Source organism: Vulpes vulpes, chromosome 3, assembly GCF_048418805.1.
Source record: "Vulpes vulpes isolate BD-2025 chromosome 3, VulVul3, whole genome shotgun sequence".
NCBI lineage: Eukaryota > Metazoa > Chordata > Mammalia > Carnivora > Canidae > Vulpes > Vulpes vulpes.
In genome coordinates this window covers 40,792,306-40,814,956 of record NC_132782.1, presented here as the reverse complement: position 1 = coordinate 40,814,956, position 22,651 = coordinate 40,792,306, and the positions used below count along the sequence as shown (strand labels likewise).

The window sequence follows — 22,651 nt, the reverse complement described above, 5'->3', positions numbered from 1 at the left end:
GCAAATGTTATTATTCTTATTTCAGTAATTTTTGAGACAATCTTGAGAGTATTATGTTCAGAGTTGATTACAATTAAAGTTAAACTTTTCTAATGGGTGATTTACATAAAACAATTACCAGGTATTTGTGGTAATTCAAAATCATGGTGATTGTAATAAAGAAAACAATAGAACTCATTTCTCTTTGGAATGTAAATTAATAAATAGATGAAATTGGGAAAAAGTATCTTTCCCTTATGTGACTTCCCATTCCGCTATAAGAATTACATCTCTAGTTAAATGTGCATTCACAGTTTATAATATTTTTGAATACCCTCTTCAAGAAAAGGCTTTTCTTGGGGAAGTTTTACTAAGCTGCATTTTAAGTATCTTGACAATGGAGGCTATAAGTATTAATGGTTTGTGTCTTCCACATAACCTCACACAGTATTACTACTAATAACTATCTTTCATTGATTGAGTTAACCAGAAATTGTTACTATTATGTTCAAATTTTTTTAAAATCTACAGTTTTCAATATTACTTATGTCTATTAAAAATAATCCTTTCTAGGGGTGCCTAGGTGGCTCAGTCAGTTAGGTTAAGTGCCTGTCTTTGGCTCAGGTCACGATCCAGGGGTCCTGGGTTCGAGCCCCTCATCATCATCACCATCATCATCATCATCATCATCATCATCATCATCAGGCTCTCTGCTCCGTGGGGAGTCTCTTCTCCTTCTCTCCCTGTCCCTCCCAGGGAGGTGACAGCTCATGCTCTTTCACATGCTCTCTGTCTCTTACAAATAAATAAAATAATTCTCTAAAATAATAATCTTTTCTAGATACTGTTTTATGTATCTTTTGGTTAAGACTTTGTCACTTTTTTGCTCTGTTTTATCTTCTTCAATTATAATGCTTTATGGGGTTTTGTTCAGGTTCTTGAATGCAGGCTCCCACCTTAATGACCTTGCCACTCATTTTCAAATGTATATAATTTTTCACTCAATAGATATCAAGGTTTTTTTATTATATTTCCATCTCTCTTTATTTTAAATATATTTTGCTTTCACCTCATGAGAACCTTACAAAGGAAACTCGGTATTTTTCCCCCAATAAACTCCTTCTTAAAAATTGGAATAAAATGTTTCACAGAAATATGATACATGTTTGAAAATATATTAAATGCTCACAGAAACATGAAAATAAAAATTACTTCCAACATGAACATTTTTACCAGATTTTTTTGAAAGTTTTTTTTCTTGTGAATTATTCTGTTTCAATTTTGATTTCTAGCCTGATTTTTCCATAAACTGTCACCAGATAGGTTCCCAGAAAACAGACTCACAGGGAGATGAATGTGCATGAATTTTATTAAGATTTACAACTGTGGCAAGAATGGGAGGGAAAAGGAAGAAAGTGGGCTGAGACAGTTATGTAAAACTCCAGTGGATCTCTTGGGAAGATCTGAGGCTGAGATGGCCCTTTGATTCTGCTGACTTGGGGCTAGGGCTGGGCCTCTGTACTCTGCACACACCAGTCATTGGATTGGGCTGGCCCAAGGAGGGGACACATCATTGGATTAAGAGGCTGTCTTCAGCTGAGGCACCCTTCTGAACAGGGGTGACAGCTGAAGGCATCTACTGGCAGCACTCCTGGCACCTGGGGTCTAAGTCCTTCACTCCTGAAGGAAGATCTGGGAGACCTAGCAGAGTGTCCACCACACTCGTGGCTCACGAGCAGAGTTGGACATGTGCACTGACTCTACGTCAAGCTGTTTTGAGCTAAGGCACACTCACAGCCCTGGCTCACAAAATCGTGGAGCAGATGCTGCTTTCTTCTCCTACCTCTTTGCCTCCCTGACATTTTAGCTTTCTTTGCGTATTTAGAAGACCAACCAGTGTTATGCTTTGTTTTCCGAGCTTTTGTGTATGAAAAATCAGCATGAAGATTGCAGATAGATTTAACTGACAATGCTTCTGTTATGTTGTTCTGTAGGTGTTGTTCCCCCCTCCCAAATATTTAGTAGATCTTAATATAGTTTCTCTTTTGACCTTGTTTAATTTGAATGGACACTTTTAATTAAAGCCTGCAGAATTTCTAAATGTGCCATATGGTTTGCATAAAAGATTCAGAATAGAAGGAAGGGTAATTATTGTCTGTGGAATAGCTAAAAGAATGTTCAGCTAGCCAACTATCAAATGTAATTCAGATGTAAAAGACAAACTGAAGGAACAGTAATCAGTTCTGAATTACATTTTCTGGCCTTTTTGCTTTATGTAGAATTCTGGCTAAAACCTTAATAAAGTAGTAAAGAGTCACTTACTCCCCCCCCCCCCAAGTAATATGTTTTATCACGATCAGATGTAGCTTACTCTACCATGTGTTTGTAGCAGCTATTTGGGAATACATTAAACCTAGAAAAAAGAGCATTTGTTCTCTGATTGTATCAAAATTTTGAAAAATCTTAAATGTGTGGCAAATATTGATGCTCTTTTCCTTAAATTCAGATTTTGAAATGCGAGCAATAGATCTTGCTTGTGATCTAGCTTAAGTTAGTGAAGAAATTAAAAGAAACCCTAGGAAAGGCATAGTCGTAGGCATGATAGCGTATGTAGAAAATGAGAGATGTTCCTTCTTTGATGAATAGAGATTAGAAGCCAGGTACCGATGGGGATTTCAGTTACCAGTTTTGGAGACATAATGCATGTAATTTAAAAAATACAAAAGTGATTCATCTCATTATAAAATGTATAAATAATCAAGAGATAGTGAAATTCGGTCTTCAGTAATTCTTCCTACCCTTTGTGCTTACTCTTTCCTTTAGATTTAACCACTGTCTGTGTGTATCCTTAATGGTCTTCTTATAAGCATTTATTAAAAACAGACATATGCATATGCATAAAAAAATCTGTGTATACATTCATAGATCCTAAAGATTTGCGTAAATGTATATGCATATCTAAGTATTATATGTAAACATCCATATTGCCCATGATTTTCTGGAACTTTCTCCCTCACTTACCATTATGACAGACATATTTTTATGCCCACACGTTTAAATAATACATTATTTTAAAACTGTTGCATAGGGCAGCCCTGGTGGCTCAGTGGTTTAGTGCCACCTTGGCCCAGGGCCTGATCCTGGAGACCTGGGATCGAGTCCCATGTTGGGCTCCCTGCATGGAGCCTGCTTCTCCCTCTGCCTGTGTCTCTGTCTCTCTCTTGCTTTCTCTCTCTCTCTGTATCTCTCATGAATAAATAAATAAAATATTAAAAAAAATAAAACTGTTGCATAGTATTCCTATAAGGTTGACTTACCAATTTTACTTAACCAGTTTGAACTATGTAAATAGGTGTTCTTTGAAGATATCTTTGATTTATTATTTTATAATAAATTATTTTTATAAATAAAATATTAATTATCATATATTATTTTATTAAATAGGTGGATCATTTTGAATTATTTTATTTATTTCCTCAAGATCCAGGTGATTAAAAAAAAAGATCCAGGTGAATCTTTTTATCTTGATTTTTTTGATGCTTCAATTTTACATTTCAAATATTTTATTCTTGTTCAGATATATTTTAAGACCAGGATATTAATTGTAAGATAGATCTATTATACTTTAAAGCTACTTTTGAATCCTTCTCTTCCATATGTTTCTTTTTTTTCTGGAGCAGCCTCTTCTGTGCTTTTTTCTTTTTTGAGAATGTAAGTTCCTGTACAACATTATGTAACATGTAATAGCAAATGCCAGGTTCTTCGTAAATAGGTGCAATACTCTAAATTAAAGTCTACTTCCAAGCAAAGTTTATATTTGGGGTTAAACTTTCCATTTTTGAGACATGCATTATAAAAACCTGACCTACTACAGCACATTCTTCCAATTTCTAATCAATGTCCATTCAACCAGAGCAATAACTGCTTCATAAGCTAAATTAGAGTGCCTTCTTATAGCTGATAATTCTTGGTACAGCCTCTTGAGCATCAAGTGCGAATTTCAAGAGAATCCGTCCCTAGACAAATTCAGTGTTATCAGCCTGAATCCAGACAGCTTTTGCTTCCCTTTGAATGTTACTAGCCTGTACTTTCCTTTCCATCTCTTTCATTTGTGCTCCCTTTGTGAATCCACAAAATCACGTTCAGAACACTAGTGGAAGAAAGAGCATAGGGGCCAGAACACATGTTTTCTTTACTAAAGCACTTCAGCCCCGACAAATTTCTCTTTCTTGTTCAATTCTCATTGAGAACCTCATCTATGTCTTATTTGCCTGCAGTCAGAAACTCTTAAATGATAAACTTGAAAATGTATTTTCCTTACACTGTCACATCAGGTGCTAACAGAGTTCTCTCTTTTCAAATCAGATCCGCTCTCTAAAATGAATGGCTTCAATCTAAGTCTATTCTATGACGCTTAGTGGAATGTCTCTAACATTGGTCAACTATATTCTTGGCATTACTGACTCTTTTTTATTGAAGATTTGTTTTTTTGATAAGCGAATTGTTTTATTGGATCTCTTTTAATGTTAAGCAAAGTATCTTGTTTCTCCTGAGTATTTTAATTTATATTTATGTATGTTATCATTCATTTATTTAATTAATAATTCTCTCTTGGCTATCTACTATGCCCAAGATATTATGCTAAGTGCCAGGGGTCATATGTATTTAAACCATATAATGATGACTGTAGGCAGTATCGTATGAAGGAGAAGGAACACTAGATTTAGCATCAGAACCTGTGGGTTTAAGCCCTAGCTTTGCCATTTAGTTATTCTCAGGCCTTGGCCAAATTACTTAACCTGTTTCAGCTTCAGTTTCTACACACACCTCGGGTAGTGCCAATAATGTATTTTTCATTGACTTCACAGGACTTCAATGAATGCTAAATTACTTTATAATTGATTAATGCAAATGATAACTATAAAAAAGTATCCATGTTTTCTACCCTTAATGAGCTTATATTTTAATGGAGAGTACAGAAGGATTCTAGTCAAAGGTTACCTGGGATTGCCTAGTAGCCAAAGAAAACAGCATGTCATGTCCCTAGCACTTTAGACCTTTCTGTGGATGTCAATAATATTGACAATCTCTCCCTCCCAGTTCTCTCTCCTACATTGCACTGACTGTCCTGGCACTTTAATGATTCTCTCTCTTGTCCCTAAGTACTTCTTCCCAGTCCTGGGCATTTTCTAAGGCAAGGTATGTTCAGAAGAGAAAAAGACAGAAAAAAATATTGTAGTTTTCCAGGGAACTAAATCATTTCCAGTTGTAGGAACCAAGGAAATATTTATGAATGAAGAATTTCAGCTAGGATCTGGAGCATGGTAGTTTGAGCCTGTGGGAAATGAAGAGATCACTCCTAGTTCAGGGATCACAAAGAGCCAGGAGCTGGCAAGCTAGCCAGGAGTTAGCACAGAGCTAGCAAACATCCTCTGCAATACTGAGTGACACAAGATGGGTTAGGGCCTTGAATACATAAAGCAATGTAATGAGATGAAAGTCTAGAAAGGCGTGCTGCAGCTACAGAAGAGCTGACCTGGACTCACATGTCAGGAGGTTGCATTCCATCCTGTAAGTATTAGGGCCATGCTGGAAATTTTGGAAATTACCATTATCAAGTAGCTTCCAGAAAATAACCAGTAATGTTCAGATATTAGTTCATAAAACTCCCCTACATCAGGGGTTAATTTTTTTAAGGGATAATTTTTAGATGGCACAGCACAAGCACAGTTCTTGCCAGTGCATCCAATTTATATGAACATTTCATATCTCAGTCTAAAATATCTGCATTTGAGTTGCCTCATTGATTTTGAAATTCCTGAAGGATTTCCCCTCAAGGGAAAGAGTACATCAAAGAAATCTTTTAGGAAAAAGACAAGGTTGATTCCAGTGGAGAGTCCCAGTATCCACCCTCAAAAGTACCCACTACTTGTGGGCCCAGAAAATGGAGTATTCCAAACTCAAATAAATATGTTAGGATCTCTGTTGGTCATTCTGTTAATTCTCATTCAGTGAGCAATCAGATAGAGCATAAAAAATGCCCAGGGCTGGGAAGGAGTTCTTAGGGACATGTGAGAGAATGATTAGAATTTAGAATACCAGGACAGGGAGTCCAAGGTAGGAGAGGGAACCAAGAGGGGAGGCTGAACTGCAAGAAGAGTAGATGGCCAAGAAGCAAAGACCCCTGGGTTTTGGAGTTGAAGAATGGTGGAATGGCAGACAGAGGGGGGTGGCAAACACAGGGAAAAATAACCAATGGCAAAGGAGAGAGGAAAAGTTAAGCTGAAAAGAGTTACTGATGTCATGAAGCCTGAAGGTTGGGAATGAAATCAGACTGAAAGCATGTGTAGAGAAATTAACTTTAGAATCCATTGGAAGACAAAGGGATGGAAATAGGAGATATTTTGTGATATGAAGAGGGAAGTCAAAGGAACTCTCATCACCTAGCTCAAGGTTCACAATAAGATCAAAGGGAAGAAGCTCTTAGAACCCAAGATACGTGTACAGGGAGACCTACATTATTCTCAGGGCCAGGTGCAAAAATGAAAATATGTGGTCTTTGTTCAAAAAACAGGAAAAGGTATTGTTATAAGTACTAAAATATAAAGCTTATTTTTCTCATCCTGTCATGGTGTTTTGTTTTGTTTTGTTTTTTATTTGCTATTGTGCTTCCTGGGCATGGGGATCCTAGGGGAACTGCAGATACTCATAGATGACCAGTAGTCCTGCCTTGCAGCTCAGCGTTTGCAAGCCTGAGCGTTGACATAGTGTTCTGGCTGGTGGCAGGAAAGCCTGTCTCCTTCCCACCAGCTCACACCCCTACACACGATGGATGGATGAACCCTAAGGATTTTCTGTGCTTAGACTCACTCAGTACTGAATCAGAGCTGGGTGGGAAGCTAACCTCTGCAAAGTCACCCTTTGGATGGGCTGTCGATGCTATCTGGGGTGAGGCCAGCTGCTGCTATGACTTGCTGAGATGCCACAGAGACTTTCACCTTCCCCTGATCCTCTCCCAACCCATGTTCAGGCCCCCACAGAGGGGTGGGGGCGGGAGAGAGACCTGGAGCTGTAACTGGGTACAGGCATAATGTACAGAAAAGTGTGCTAGGCAGCCTGGAAGAGCCATCCGAAGAGAAAAGGAGGTGGTTACAGAAGGAAGGATGTGAGTGAGCTGAGGCTCCAAGTTCCTGGTTCATGCTGCACTGTCCCACCTGACTTCACTACAAAACACAAGTCCTGAGATAAAATTATTCAATATTTCATGATGGTGAACACAGAGCACTAAACTCTAAACACAGAGCCTTTCTGAGCTGCGGACCTTTGCCATTGTCTTGGTCACATACCCATGAAGCTGCCTCTGAGTGTGTGTGGTGTGTATGTGTACATACGCGTGCATGTGTGTGTGTGATATAAAAATAAAGAAGCAACATGTGCTGAATGGGTTGTGAGAATTCTTTCAGTAATGCTACCCTTATTTGATGTCTTCGGGAGTAAAGCAGGGTAAGTGGATGGCAGGGCAACATTATGATTTTCACGGAACCAAAGCATGTTTGCATTATTGGGATCTTTTGTCTACTAAAAAATAAGTATATTTTATGACTGCATTGACTTAAAGTTGAATATATTAATATCATATATTAAAATATTCTCTTTAACCTAAAAGGTAAGATACTAAAACATTTATATGGGTCTTGGAGGGTAATAGGCACTATGCCTAACACATAAGTTGGCTCTGATGGATGACATGTGTTATTCAAAACTGGCATGGTAGATATGGGATGGGATCGGGGGGAGGTTCTGGAGAGCCAGCAGAGACAACGTAATATCCTGATTGGGTGGAGAGAGGTACAGGAAGTCTCTAGTGAATGAGGAATTGTTAGATGAGGGCCTGGAGCCACAGAAGAGGAGAAGGAAGTATCAAGAGCAATGGCCTAATAAACAAATGGAAGACTGGAGTCAGGTTGGGAAATAGTCTAGGTCTTATAGTGTTGAAGCCATCAAAAAACAAAAAAGAGTTTCAATGATTTGGATTAGAAATGAAGGCCAGTCATGGGTCATATAAATGTATATTTTTATGTCTAATTTTACTCATTTGCTCTGCTATGTATACCAATATATTAAGTCATCAACAGACAATTCTCTAAGAAATAAATGCTGAGAAGTTGGAGGTTTTTAGATTCTTTATTTTAAAAAGGAAAGATTCGTAAATTATATTCTCTCAGTTTTAGTTTATTTGGCTGTGGTTAACAAAAGAAATGAGGAAGGATATATTGTTTTGCTTCAGTTAGGCTCTTAAATATAATCAGTGCACCAGTTTTTGCGAACGGTAACTTCAGGGTGTGAATTCAGGACATTTGTACTTAATCTACAAGTGCTAATGTTTCTGAGATAATTTTAAGCAATATAATATCAGATTATATATGAGCTATTTTATAATAATGGAAGTCACATTTAACTACAGGTTAAGTGACTACATTAAAAGGGAATACAATTATTTTAATGGATTTCTAATTAAATGCTTAAATCTTGGATAGGCTAGAGGTGTGCTTTAAATGAAATTTATCTTTCTTTGAAGTTTGGTTGAAACTGTTGGCAAAGAGAAAAAAACTAAAAAAAAGAAAGATTCTGTTTTCAGTGTGATACTTAATGATAAATAGTACCTGTTTTGTGAAATATCAACAAGGAAAGGTGTAGAAAAAGAACAGGAGAATGTAGTGTCATAATGGGAAAAAAAGTTAAGCAAATAATTTGTTCAAAAAAAGAGTATGATATAAACAAACATACAATGTTTATTCTTAAAAGTAATAAAGTGAAAATTAAGGAAATGTACCAATTTTACTAAACAAATAAGGTACCAAAATGTTGCCTTATTTTATTTGTACTATTTTGTTTATGATATGTTCCTTGTTTTAAAATTACTTTCTCTGATGGAAAAAATATAATTATTTGTCCTTCCAAATGTTTTATAATATGGTAAGGCCACATAAACACAAAAGGACAAAAGGGAGGAGGAGACATAGGAGGAGGAGAAAGACATAAAAAAGGATAATACAGTGAGCTCTCTATAGATGAACGTGTTTAGTCAGAGTCTGAATAGCCATTTGTTACAAATGTTGAAGAGGGGACTCCTACAATATGTAAGAGCTTAGACTCGTTTGTCTTTCGAGGTCTTTTCTAATTCTACAATTGGATAAATCAATTATTTTTAGCATTTCAATAAAAATTTTTACTAGGAAAGAAATAGAGGTGAGAGTAGAAGTGGCACACAATTTAACGTTTTCACAAAAATGTAAAACAAACTCAAGCTTTATAATATAAATAAGTGCAATTTCAAGCACCATACAGGAGAGGTAGTGCTTCTTCCCAGGTACCTTGGGCAAAAGTCCTTGGTAAGATGTTATTTTATCTGGCTTGTGTCATGTGCTTTTCATCTGGCTTCGATCACCTTCCTTGATCTAATCATTGTGGCCAGGGCGATGGAGCTCTCAGGTTGTCTCAGCCAGGGTCCCATGCCCACCCAATAGTTTGGTGGTGATTGTGGGGCAGCTTATAAGAGAGGAGCTCTGTAATCAGGAAAGGGATCCCTGGGTGGCGCAGCGGTTTGGCGCCTGCCTTTGACCCAGGGCGCGATCCTGGAGATCCGGGATCGAATCCCACGTCAGGCTCCCGGTGCATGAAGCCTGTTTCTCCCTCTGCCTGTGTCTCTGCCTCTCTCTCTCTCTCTCTGTGACTATCATAAATAAATAAAAATTTAAAAAAAAAAAAATAAGAGAGGAGCTCTGTAATCAGGAAAAAGAGAGGCGGGAAATATTTTGTGCAGATAAAATCATTACTGGAGCTCTCCAGAGTCATTGCATCAAATCATCATTATTCTGGTTTCCATCAAAGTTCTATGCATGGTATAAATTGTAGTAGGGTTTCCGAAAGTTATAAAACAGCCAGTTTATTTTAGCTCATCTGACCCCTTAGGTAGAGATGTGGAGAGAAAGTCAACTAAAGGGAGTAGCTGTAATGGAAGGGAGAGAGAGGTTGGTTTCTGAGCTTCTTGGGCTTTGTTATTGTTGTTGTTTTTCTGAGTCTTAATTCCCAGCTTCTAGATCTCATCTTATTTCCCCAGCTGCCCAGAGACCAAGAGCTGTCCAAGGCCCCGTATCACCCACACTCTCAATTTCTTTGCCTGCTGTTACAACTTGTGTCTCTCCCTCCCTCACTTCCATAAGAGATCTTACTCTTTCGTTGAACCTGGTAAGTGGGCATAAATCCAATCACAAGCCATCCTGAGTTGAGAATGCTAGCCTCACATGTTCTTTCCCAGAAGAGAGTTCCCATTGATAGTCAATGGGGAAGAGAAGATTTGGGCCTGGAGACTCTCCCTCATTCAACTTGCTCACTCTCACGCATTCCCTCCCCCCACTTTCTCTTTCTCCAAACAGCACCCCACTGTGTTTTCTCTCCTGAATCCCAACACCTGGGAAAAGATATACCTTTCAAGCGGTGACCTCTAGAGTATACAGAGCTCCACTTGCTCATCTCCCATTTGAGACCCTTAGAGTTACGTATTCAAGGATATTCATCAAAAAGCTCTTTGAATAATTTCTGCATCAACACAGTTATCTCCCACCAAGCAAGAAGTTAGCCAACTATTATCATTACGTGCTTTGATTTCCAAACCCTATGTTGGTTCCCCAATTTCCTATGGCCCCTTTTCTACCTCTCTAGATGTGTCTTTATTCACCATTTGCTTAGGGAAAACTAAACCCCATCTACGTGCTAGGGTATGTTAGACCTAGAGAGAAAAGGGGAAGCAGACCCAGTCACCGTCAGAAAGATCAAAATCCCTGGAGACTGTATCATTCATTCTTCTAAGAAACGAATTATGAGCTTGACTCAAGGTTTCTGTTTTTCTAACCTAATGCTCAGGGTGAAGCCTTATCCACCCTGGAAATAACATCCTTAGCTCTCAGCCCACTGAGAGTTTGGGCCTTCCTTAAAAACTGGAAAAGAATCAATATGTTTGGACTGTGAGTTGAATTGAACGTAGAGAAAATTAGCTAGGCACAACCAACCGCATGAGTTTTTGTTGGGGTTCAGTTTTACTTTCTTTTCCATTGATACTAACCCTATGAAGTACGAAAATAATTTCGTATCCCACTAAGTATATGTTAAATTGGTGTTTGTAGCAAGCTCAGTGTACATGCTTTATTGTCATTGCTTGCTGCTCCTTCACACACACAGACTGTGGTGACAACACTGTATTAAAATAGACTAGAGCCTCGTCACACCATGGTCCTCAGGGATGATATTGGGTCATGTTATAGATGAGGCAGCAATATAATAGATCCATGAAAGCGTGACCTTGGCATCTCTGTTTTCAATAACAAAGAATAGGTTGTTCTGAGCTTGGAAAATTTTTAAAGAAATAGATACCCCAGAAGGCTGACTTGCTATCCACATTCTGCACTATAACAGAAAGATCTTATAATTTGCAAATCTACTAGACTATTTTCGGTCCCCGTTTTATTGGATTTGCAGCAACAGTGATATTGTTGTTCATTTACTTTTTATTTTTTAATTTTTTTTATTTTAAGATTTATTTATTTATTTATGATAGACACACACAGACAGAGAGAGAGAGAGAGAGAGAGAGAGGCAGAGACACAAGAGGAGGGAAGCAGGCTCCATGCCGGGAGCCTGACGTGGGACTCAATCCCAGGACTCAAGGACCGCGCCGTGGGTCAAAGGCAGGCGCTAAACCACTGAGCCATCCAGGCATCCCCCATTTACTTTTTAAAAGACTACTCCTTAGGGGCACTGCCCTGCTCCTTCCCACTTTTTCTCTCTCTTCTCTCTCAGTCTCTTTTGCTAAGCCCTCTTCCTCTGCAAATTCAGCTATCTACTACTTATTTATCCCTCCTTTATTTTTCAACAATATTTATTGTGCATATGCTATGGGCCAGGCACTGACATAGGTACTGGAAGCACAGTGAGACATATTAATTTTGCCCTCAAGGAGCTAACAATATAGTAAGATTTTGGTTCCTTGAATTGGGTATTTGAATGCTCAGTGTTCTTTAAAATCACATAAAGGCACCCTAGCATGACATCTTTTCTTTTATCCCTTCTGAGCTAAAACAAAAGATCAGATTGTCAGATCTGGCTCTGGCAGAGAGGTCCTCCAAGCATCACATTTTACTAATAGTTTCAAGACTACAAGCATTCAGCAGCATAGCGGAAAGAGTAAGAAGACAGGAACATCCTCTGTCGCTTCTCAGGTTTTTCCGCTTTGAAACATGTTTGCTTTCTCTAACCCAGAGTAACAGAGATGATGTGTGTGATTTCTGTTCTATATACTATCAAGAACTGTGCAGGATCTGGGATTTTACCCTACTTTTACACTAACAAGTTAGCCTTTTACTGGATGCTGACAGAAGACATGAGGCTTCTGGGTCAGAAACAAATGACTTTGTTACTTCTGGCAAAAGCAGTAGCCAAAGCTCCATTTGTGTCAACTTGTGTCCCCCCATATCCCACAGCAGTGACACCAAGGATTGTTATGAATCCTTGTACATGCAATTGATTGCATTATACAAAGGAAATGCTGAGCTTGGGGATGTCCACCACTTTTATAGTCAGGGGAAACAAGCCTGCTCATTTTCTCAGGAGAGACGTTAACTTAACTCTCTGTGTAAACACAGCTCTGAAAAAATGTTTTGGGTGAAGACAGTCATCAGGCATGGAATGGATATTATAGGGATGCTCAATAACCATGGTGGATGTTTTCTCCCAGCATATACCTTCTCTTGGAATGCACTAATGTGATTTGAGATTCTCAATAATATCAGAATTTCCTCTATTACATCTTTAACACATCCCTCTTTATTGGCCCCTTCCTATCAGTATTTAAGCTACTGCAAGTCTCTTCCAACTTAAACACCCTCTGCTTCTACCACACACTCCTGTCCAACTACGTGCTCCTCTCCTTAATAGTAACATTTATTGCAATACATCTTTTTTTTTAAATTTTATTTATTTATGATAGGCACACAGTGAGAGAGAGAGGCAGAGACATAGGCAGAGGGAGAAGCAGGCTCCATGCACTGGGAGCCCGACATGGGATTTGATCCGGGGTCTCCAGGATCGCGCCCTGGGCCAAAGGCAGGCGCCAAACCGCTGCGCCATCCAGGGATCCCAGTTGCAATACATCTTTTAACGTACTTTCTCCCTTTCTTTGTTTCCCATTTCTTCTTCAACCCAACCCACTGTAATCTGGGATACGTATCAGCCACTCCATTGAAAGTTTCCTATGTCTCAGCTTCCTCCCCTGTAGGTAGGGGTATAACAGTATCTACCTCACAGGGTATTTTGAGTACTAAGTCTGTTAATATATGTAAAGAGTTTAGAGCAGTACATGGCAAATAGTAAGTGTTCAGTGATTGTCAGGTAGATTATTATTATTAACATCCTCCTCCTCCTCAATGTCATCAGTAAAATTCTTCTTGCTAAATCCAATGGGCCATGGCACTTCCGACTTGACATCTGTGTGTTGACACATTCCCTTCTTAAACCCACCCCCCTTCCTTGGTTTCCATGTAGCCAGACTCTCCATTTCCCTCCTACTTCTCTGTATGGCCTTTGTGGTTAGCTTTGTATGTTCTACAACAGCTTGCCTTAAATGTTGATATTCTTTAGGGTTCTCTATTAGAGTCCTTTTGTCTTTTCTATCTACATGATTTTGCTTAGTGCTCTCATCTACTCCTGTGGCTGGAATTACTATCTATGTGGAAATGCCCAATACACTGTACCTCATTCATTTACATATTTAACAGATATTTATAAAGCATATTTTATCTGTCAAACATGGGTTACTATTGTGAGTAAAACTTGTCAGTGTTTCTGCTTTCACGGACGTAGTCACTAATGAGGAACAAACACAGATATCAAATAATCACACACATGAATCTACAACTATAGATGACTTAGTGGCTCCAAAAGAAAAACAGTCCTAAGAAAGTATAACACATAAATCCAACCTACACTGAAGGAGAAATACAGGCTTCTTTAAGGTAGTGGTGTTTGGGTGGACATCTGTAGGATGCACAGATATTAGGTAAAGGAGGGGAGGAGGAAATCAGAAGAAGTAGTCTTCAAGAAAGTTAAAGAAGATTAGAGATGCTGAAACTCAGAGAAAAAGAATAGCAAGATGGAATTAGAGAATGAGGCAAAGATCAGAGAGTGTGATGCAGGGACCTTCAGACCATGTTATTGTTTGATATAATTCTAAGAGCAATGGGAAGTGATTGGAGGGTACAGAACTATGACATGGGTGAGAGAGTAGGTGACTTTATCTTTTTTTTTTTAAACATCACTGTGATATAGCATAAAGATATAGGTGGCCCCAATGTGGATGTGGAGGGAGCTTTAGTATGCTATCATAATCATCTGTACAGTTTGGATTGGAGTGATGCCAGTGGAGATGAGAAGTGGACAGATTTGAGATGTTTTAGGAGATAAGTCTGATACAATATATGGTTACTAGATTGGAAATGGGTGAAGGAGAAGAAGGTACCAAGGATGACTCCTGATTTTTACATTTGTCCAAGTAGATAGATGGTAGCTGAAAAGTCAGCCAATATTTCTCTCCTGATTTTGGTCCACACACTCAGTTGCCTGCTAGGTATTCCCAACTTCCCATCTCTCTTGCCCATCAAGTCATTTATGTTCAAAACTGAACTAGTCTATCAACTATTCTTCCTCTTTTGCTATTTCAGTGAATGCCACAACCATCTATCCAATTGCTCAAGGCAGTTGACCTTGATTCTTTCTTCTCCATAATATCTACTTAATAACCAACTCATGTTTTTTTTTTTTAATCTTTAACATCCTTTATATCTGCCCACATCTCTCTATTTACACTCCTACTTAGATAAAGTCCTTATCATCTTTCATCTGGAGTTTGGTGATAGTTATTCCTTGGCTTTTCTGCCTTCAGTCTCCCACTTATCTAATCTGTTCTTCACTCTGCTGATGCCCATTGTCTATAAAGTAATGGTCCTTAGTATGGCAGAAAAGACCCTCCATGACCAGGCCCCAGCCACATCTCTAGCACCATTGTTTTTGTTTTGTTTTGTTTTGTTTTATTTGCTTTAATCCTTACTTTATAAGACCAAATGACTTACATTTTCTATAAAACATATATCGTCCTATCCTCAGCACAAGGTAACAAGTCTTTTGAGCTTTGTTCCTTCCTAATACTATAATTCTTTTAAAAGTACATATCACCATCCTGTTTGCCTCTTTGTGAACTATATGGTTTCTTGCTAAGAAAGGCCATTTCTGCTGCTGGGTGAATGTCTCAGCTAGAAAGCTGGTAACATTTATTTATTTATTTACTTATTTATTTTAAAAAGGCAGAAGGTAGGAAAACACTAGTATCCACAAAGTTAGCAGCATGCAGCATGTACTTATTTCCTACCAACCGAGCATCAAGCTACCAGAGGTATCTACCTAGAAAGGAACATGGAGAAAGTAGACGCCAAGGTGTGGGAGAAAAACTTGGGAAGGATCACTCAAGGGGGGATTATAAGGAAACCATTACCAAAATTGTGATAAACCCCCAAATTTATTAGAATCTTGATAGAGTATAATCATTCCAGTAAACTATAATGGAAAGCTACATGACTTTTCCTGACCCTTGATAAAATATAGATTAAAACATTTTACTGATTAGAGGACAAGAAATCTTTTTGATAATGGTATACTGAGTCTTGCACACCATCTTTACAGTATACATATATCAGGATGATTTTGTTTATAAACAATAGAATTGTTTATAACTCAACTCAAAATGCTTCAACAGTAAAAGGGGGTTATTCGATCAATTAACTGAGAAGTCTAGAGGTAGGGAAGACTTCAGGCATGGTTCAGTCAGAATTGAACTATGGTTCTCTGTGAAGAACCATAGTTCTGTTCTGCTTGTTGGCTTTATCTTTAATGTAGTTTCATTCATGGGAACAAAATAGCTCACACCCACACATTATAATTTCCAGAACAAGAAGACCTCTATGTCCCAGAATTCCCAACCCACACGTTGAGCTTCATGATGACTAGATCACATCTGAACAAATTCATTCATTCCTGAGAAAGCCATATGCGAATGAGGAGATAAACTTGTTCAATTACTATGGCAAATGGAGGTAAGATAATGTCAAGTAGAGTCTACCTTGGATTTGAGAGAGGAGTTGTGTTCATCAGTCTCATATAAACTGTATGCCTTTTCTAAATTGGAAGAGATAAAATTCCACAAAGGAAAACCTGGGATTATCTTGTTTGAGTACAGATAAAAATGGATGAAACCCCTAATAGACAATCAGTAAATATTCACCTCAGGCACGGTTCAAATTTATTCACTTGCAAACTTAGAAATTATTCTGTGCCCTGGATTTTAAAATCTACTTGTTAATGGTCAAAACAAATATCAAGCATCCTACTGTAAGGTAAAGAGAGACAAGTGCAATCAGAGTCCAATTCTAAGAAATCCTATGAATGAATGTGGGTAGACAAAAAGACTAATGCTGTGCATGACTCCCAAGTCACTCATTCACTCATTCATTCATTCATTCATTCATTCATACAACATTTATGGAATATTGACACTATGCCAGAAAAGCTTAATACAACAGAATATTTGACCTTAAGGAGTTCATTCAACCAGTCACTACAGAATTACAAGTGAAAAGTTAGAAGTTTTGATATACTATATTAGAGTGAAAGTTCTATGGTAGAACAGAGTGAAAATAAAGCCACATGGAATATCTAGTGAGATCTTCACCCCTTAATATTTCCTCCAACCTAACACTTCTACAATGTAATCCCCATTGTAAAGCAACTGGAACACCCATTTCCAATCAACAGGTTTCTTGGAATAATATATTAAAAGGGAAATGGAAGAATAATTTATCTTATTCTGGTTGTACACTCTAAAAAATAATATGAAACAGTTTTGGTTGTTTGGAAACAAAAGTGGGAAAAAAAGGAAACAAAAGTGGATCATTGTTGTCTCAGGGAGCTTTTATGTGCAAAATATATTTGATAATAATGTGAATTCTTTTAAGCTATTATATTCTGTGACCATCTGGGGAAATAGTTTTGGGAATAAATACAGCAGAAATATTTAGAGAAAGGACATTAAAAGGAAAAATACCAGACATAGTTGATTCTTTTTGACATTCTTTTATAGTATAACAATCATGAAATCCTTGGTCCATATCACAGAAATAATGCTGAAAAAATTCTAATCACTTTATCATTATTCCCAGCAGTGTCTCAGAGCTCCAATTCTAAGGGCAGGGCTTTCTTTAAGCATCTAACATGAAGATATATCTCAGAGAATTTTTGGAGAAATAGTTTCTTCACATGAAGTATACTTGATAATAACATTTTAATGTAATATTGACATTTCTGGTTTTTAACTCTGTTGGGCAGAATCTTGATGGAAAAGAAAATCACTTGTGACAGCTTCAGCATGAGTGTCTAGTATCATGGCAATTTAACCCGGTTTTATCCTATATCAGAGATATTCCATCAGAAAAGAACTAAAGTGCCCTTCATGTTTTAGAGAAGCAAGTAATTTCTCATAACAAATGATGCCAAAATAGTCTTGAAATTATTAACTATTATTGAATAAATATTGTGGGAAATATTGGTGGCTTATTTTCAGAGGTTTTTGGTAGATAATTAAAATATAAATCATTAAAATAAAAATATAGAACATGTGAAAATATATAAATATATATTACAGAATATATATAGACAAATAGAAAAGTATATATAATTTTGACCAGAGTATTGATTTGTCCACTTGAGCTGAATTGGTCTACTTTGGTCAAACAACTGAGAAGTTGAACTGGATCATGACATTTGTGATCCATGTGACATTTATAGTTGAACAGAGGTCTGTCTACACTTGTGCTTCTCAGAGTACAGTCCACAGGCCAGCAGCATCAGGATTGCCTTGGATCTAGATAGAAATACAGCATCTCAGCCCCTCACCTCCAAATCTATTGAATTAGCATTTGCATTTTAACAAGATCCTAGGTGCTTAAAGCATTAACTACATCAGGGGAATCTCAACTCTGGCTACACATTAAGATCACTTAGGGTGCTTTTAAAATGTTTTATTCCCAGGTCTCACCCTAGACCAATTAAATGATACTCTTTAAGGGCAGAACCAGGGTATGAGTATTTTTAAATACTTCTGTTCTGACATGCTGCCAGGCATGAGAACTATTAGTTAAACAATGACCAAACAATCAGTAAATTCAATGTATTCTGAGAAGGCATAAAAGAAAAAGGAAGTCAAACCAATTACTTTCTATTTGGTACCACTCTATAAATGATTGATTTTTTTAACTGTTAATAAGTTTGCTTAGCTCCTGTGTGAACACAGACTATTATGTCTCAGCCTGCCTAGAAGTGTATTGTATTGTAAATCAAGAAGAGGAACACTTTGCCAAATTAATTAAAAGGAGTTTTAGGTTTGTTTTTCAACTTTACTTTCTTTTGTCAATCTTACTCTTCAGCCTGACAGATCTGAATGCTGGAATGCCGAACCTCAGACACTGTGCACATTCAAACCACTGCACCTTTGGATTACTCACCCTCTTCTCCATCCACTTACTGCTCAGTGTTTACCCTTATCTCTCTAGCCCCAAATGTTTTTTTTTTTCCTCTGAATTCCCATGTTCCTTCCTGTTTCTATCTTACACTCTTGCTTTATAGTCTTACATTGTTAACTCCCCTATTTTGTGGAAGAAAATTGTCTGTGGTTTAATTTCTATATGTACTCTCAATCATTAGCAATCTTTTTCAAAATTTTGTGCATGAATAGGGAAGGAAAAAAATCATAGCATAGTACATACGATAATCATTATTATCCCCTTTTATAGATGAGCAAATATAGTTTCAGAGAGCAAAGTGACAGGCTACTAAGTTTCAACACTAAGATATTTTCCAAACAACAACAACAACAACAAAAGATATTTCCCCCAAGATTTTTATCTCAAAGTCCAGTGGCAGTTTGGTTGCGCGTGCACGTGCGTGTGCGTGCGTGTGTGTGTGTGTGTGTGTGTGTGTGTCTAATAACTTATAGTACTTCAGTTATAGCTCCAGGGCACATTTAGAATATGAACACATGAAAACATACAGAAAGAGGACTCACTCTCAAAATTGATGTCCATTCTTGTCCTTGGAATAAACCCAATGATTGTTCTTTTTTATATTAATTTGGTGTCTTCTGTCAGAAAATTAATGAAGCTTGATGAGGAGGGGCAAAGGGAAGTAGTCATATTGTACTTCTTTAAAACTACTTTTGTACACTAGATGAAATAAATCAAACAGAGAAAGACAAATGCCCTATGATTTCACTGACATGTGGAATCTAAAAAACAAAACAAATGGACAAATAAACAAGCAAAAAGCAGAAACAGACCCATAAATATAGAGAACAAATTGGTAGTTGCCAGAGGAGTGGACAGTGGGGAGATGGACAAAATGGGTAGAGTGGAGTAGAAGATACTGGTTTCTAGTTTCGGGATGAATAAGATACAGGAATAAGAGGTACAGCATGGGGAATATAATCAAGGGTATTGGAATAGCACTAATAATGGTGATAGGTGGTCGGTACCCTGTGGTGAGCGTGACACAACATACAGATTTTTCCATTCAGTATGTTGTGCACCTGAAACTAGTGTAACATTTTGTGACAACTATAGTTTAATTAAAAAGAAAGAAATTACATTTTATTACACAAGTAACACGAGAATAACTTTTTCTTATACAAAATTAGAGCACTGGAGATGATAAAATCTCTTTTGTCGAACACCCTCCCACACACACATCCTGCACTCCACTGCATCTAGATGCCTTTCATCTGTCCTCAGAAGTAATCATTTTTATTTGTGCCCTTTAAGATATTTCTATGTATTTAGTACATATATATTGTATATCGTAATAACTTTCATAGAATTTTTTATGCTTTTATCATATAAAACACATTGTTGGGAATTAAGGGTTTTACTTGTACATCGGAAGTGAAGGACCTGGGAAGGATATCTATCTAATTCAGGAGGTGACAGAAATAAAATTCAAAATTATATCTCAACCCTATCCTAAAGCTAGAAAGATAAATATTTAGCAGGCAGAGATGTTAAAGCCTTGTGTAAAGTACAAATAACAAGTGGAGAATTCTGAATCAACATTAGTTTATATGAAAAAGACTTACAGGTTGTTTATCATAGACTCACAATTTAATAAAAATTCCAATATTTTGAAAAGTTAGTAGTTCTTATCTCCAAAATAAGATTCCTTTAAAAATATCAGAAATTATAGCAGGATATTTAAATTTAGAAGGAAAATACTAGATTATACAAAATATGGATTTTTTTTCTTTCTCTCTCACACACACTCACACACATACACACACACATACAGAGAAATGCCAAATGAAAGAAAACTTTTTTTTTTTTCCTGCAAGTCAAGGTCTGTAGTTTATACTACAGTTAAAAGCATTCATTGTAGATCAGAACGTTTTAGTATGAAAAAGTCCTACGATGAGGCACTGACATAGTGTTCCTTGTCAATGCTGACGCCTTCTCACATAAGCATCTTGCCCTGTAAAATTAATCTCACTTGATGTAAAGCTAATTGTCTATCATGATAACACATTTTAGTGACAAATATTCAGACCCAGACTTCTTTGACAGAATATCAGGGATGGAGGACACGGGAGGTCAGGGACATTTTCTCCCTGAGACACATACTTTCTCACGTTAAATCTCCACCTCTGCCTGATTTTCACTTTGACACTTGCCAAAAGACATAGATTCCAAGTAAAAAGAAATTCTCCAAAACAAGAAAAGTTAGAAGCCCTTTATTCATGGATTACCTGAAAAGTTTTCCCTGCTTCTTTTGGTGTCTTCTCCCCATGATTTTAGATACGTTAGTATGGATTTACATAGGGTGTATGGAACTTGAGATTCTGGGAGATGAATTTATTTTCCTTTCCTAGAGAATGGCTAATATTACATGAATTTATCATGGCCTTGACTGATCGTAAGACAAAGGTGACCATGAGTCTTAATCCTTTTCATTTTCTCTACAGTTAAACTTCACATAAACATGTTCAGTATTTCGGAAAAACGGAACCCTGAGTGAAAAGGAAGGAGCTTGAATCAATGGAGCAAATGTATTGATGTACTTTTAAGAGCTCCAAACCATGGTTCTATTTGAATTTATCTCTTTGCCTTGATGTCCATCCACCATAGCACACGAGAAGGAGATTCAAGGTCTTAACTCCATTATTGGCTTTATTCGGCAGCATCAGACCAATAATAGGTGTTTATCTACCAGCGTGTGTTGCTCCAGATAGAGTAGCTCATTGAAATTCTCCCCTCCGGTTTCCCTTCCCCAAGGAAATATCTGTATCTCAGATCTGTCTAATTAACTAGTATGTGAAGAATAGAAAACTGTGAGACAATCCCTATGCTCATCGTTGCGGGGCTTTAAAAAGCTCAATAAAGTTTCTATCTACATTTTCTTGTTTACACTGTGGAGCAAAATGGATCAAACAAGCAAAGATTTGTGGCAACAGAGACAGTGCCTTTGTGCAATATAACACATACTGTGTATCAAAGAAATATTGTGCCGCTTCTCCGAAGCTGACATTGGAATGACATTGTAATCCTGGCCATCTGTCTTTCTCCTCTAGATGTCGATGAATGTGTGGTGGTGAATGGAGGCTGCCAGCAGTGCTGTATTAACACTCTGGGCACCTTCCACTGTGAGTGTGATACGGGATACAGACTCCATGCTGATGAATGCACCTGCATAAGTGAGTAAATATTAGAACCAGCTTGAAGCCATTTTCAATGAAAATCGACCTGCCCACGTAGGAGCAGGAAGGAGAGGTTTTTTTCTGTTGTAAAAATCCCTATAGAAACTGATGGTTTTCAAGTACAAATCTGTCTCTTAGAATAAAATATATATATTGCTATCAAAAGACAAAGGACAAAAAAGATGGGGTGGGAAATATAGAAATTAACATGCACGAGCAAAATTTGAATCCCCAAATGAGTGAATATTTCCATAGGATATCATTTCTGCCGTATGCAGTGAAGTATGCATCTGTTACTTATTGCCAGTACGCAAGTTACAGCACAGGGCCACAAGGAAGAGAGGATGCGGACTGTTAGGATCACTAGCTGCAATGTTCCCTCGCTTCAGATCAGACTCAGAACTGGGCTCGTGATTACAATGGCAAAAATTACAGCAGAGTATATAGGTCAAGGGTCTTAGGGTCACTCAAGAGTAGTTAAAACTACACACATGAAATACGAGGTTACTATAATTTGTCGTACATCAATGTGTTCTTAGATACCAGTTTTGAGTGCTTGGGTAATATTATTTTAAATCCTCTTTGTATATTTCTGAATTTTATAGATTTTCTAAAATAAGTTTGTGCAAAGAAAAAAACAGAATAAACTTTAAAAACACTGTGCTCTTCGTATGATTTATACATGCTCTTTTTTGTTTTTTTAACTAAAGTAACTTACATAAAAGTGTTTTTTTTTTTTTTTAAGATTTTACTTACTTTTTCATGAGAGACACACAGACA

At 37.3% G+C, this 22,651-nt stretch overlaps 1 protein-coding gene across 1 annotated transcript in view; it reads left to right on the top strand.

Annotated features, from left to right (window-relative positions):
* LOC112926655 (uncharacterized) overlaps positions 1-22,651 on the top strand; it is a 473,369-nt gene that overhangs the window by 410,430 nt on the left and 40,288 nt on the right. Inside the window, exon 8 of the mRNA XM_072751264.1 lies at positions 21,746-21,868. The gene's annotated coding sequence lies outside the window, so the exon portion shown is untranslated. The remainder of the gene's footprint in view (positions 1-21,745; positions 21,869-22,651) is intronic.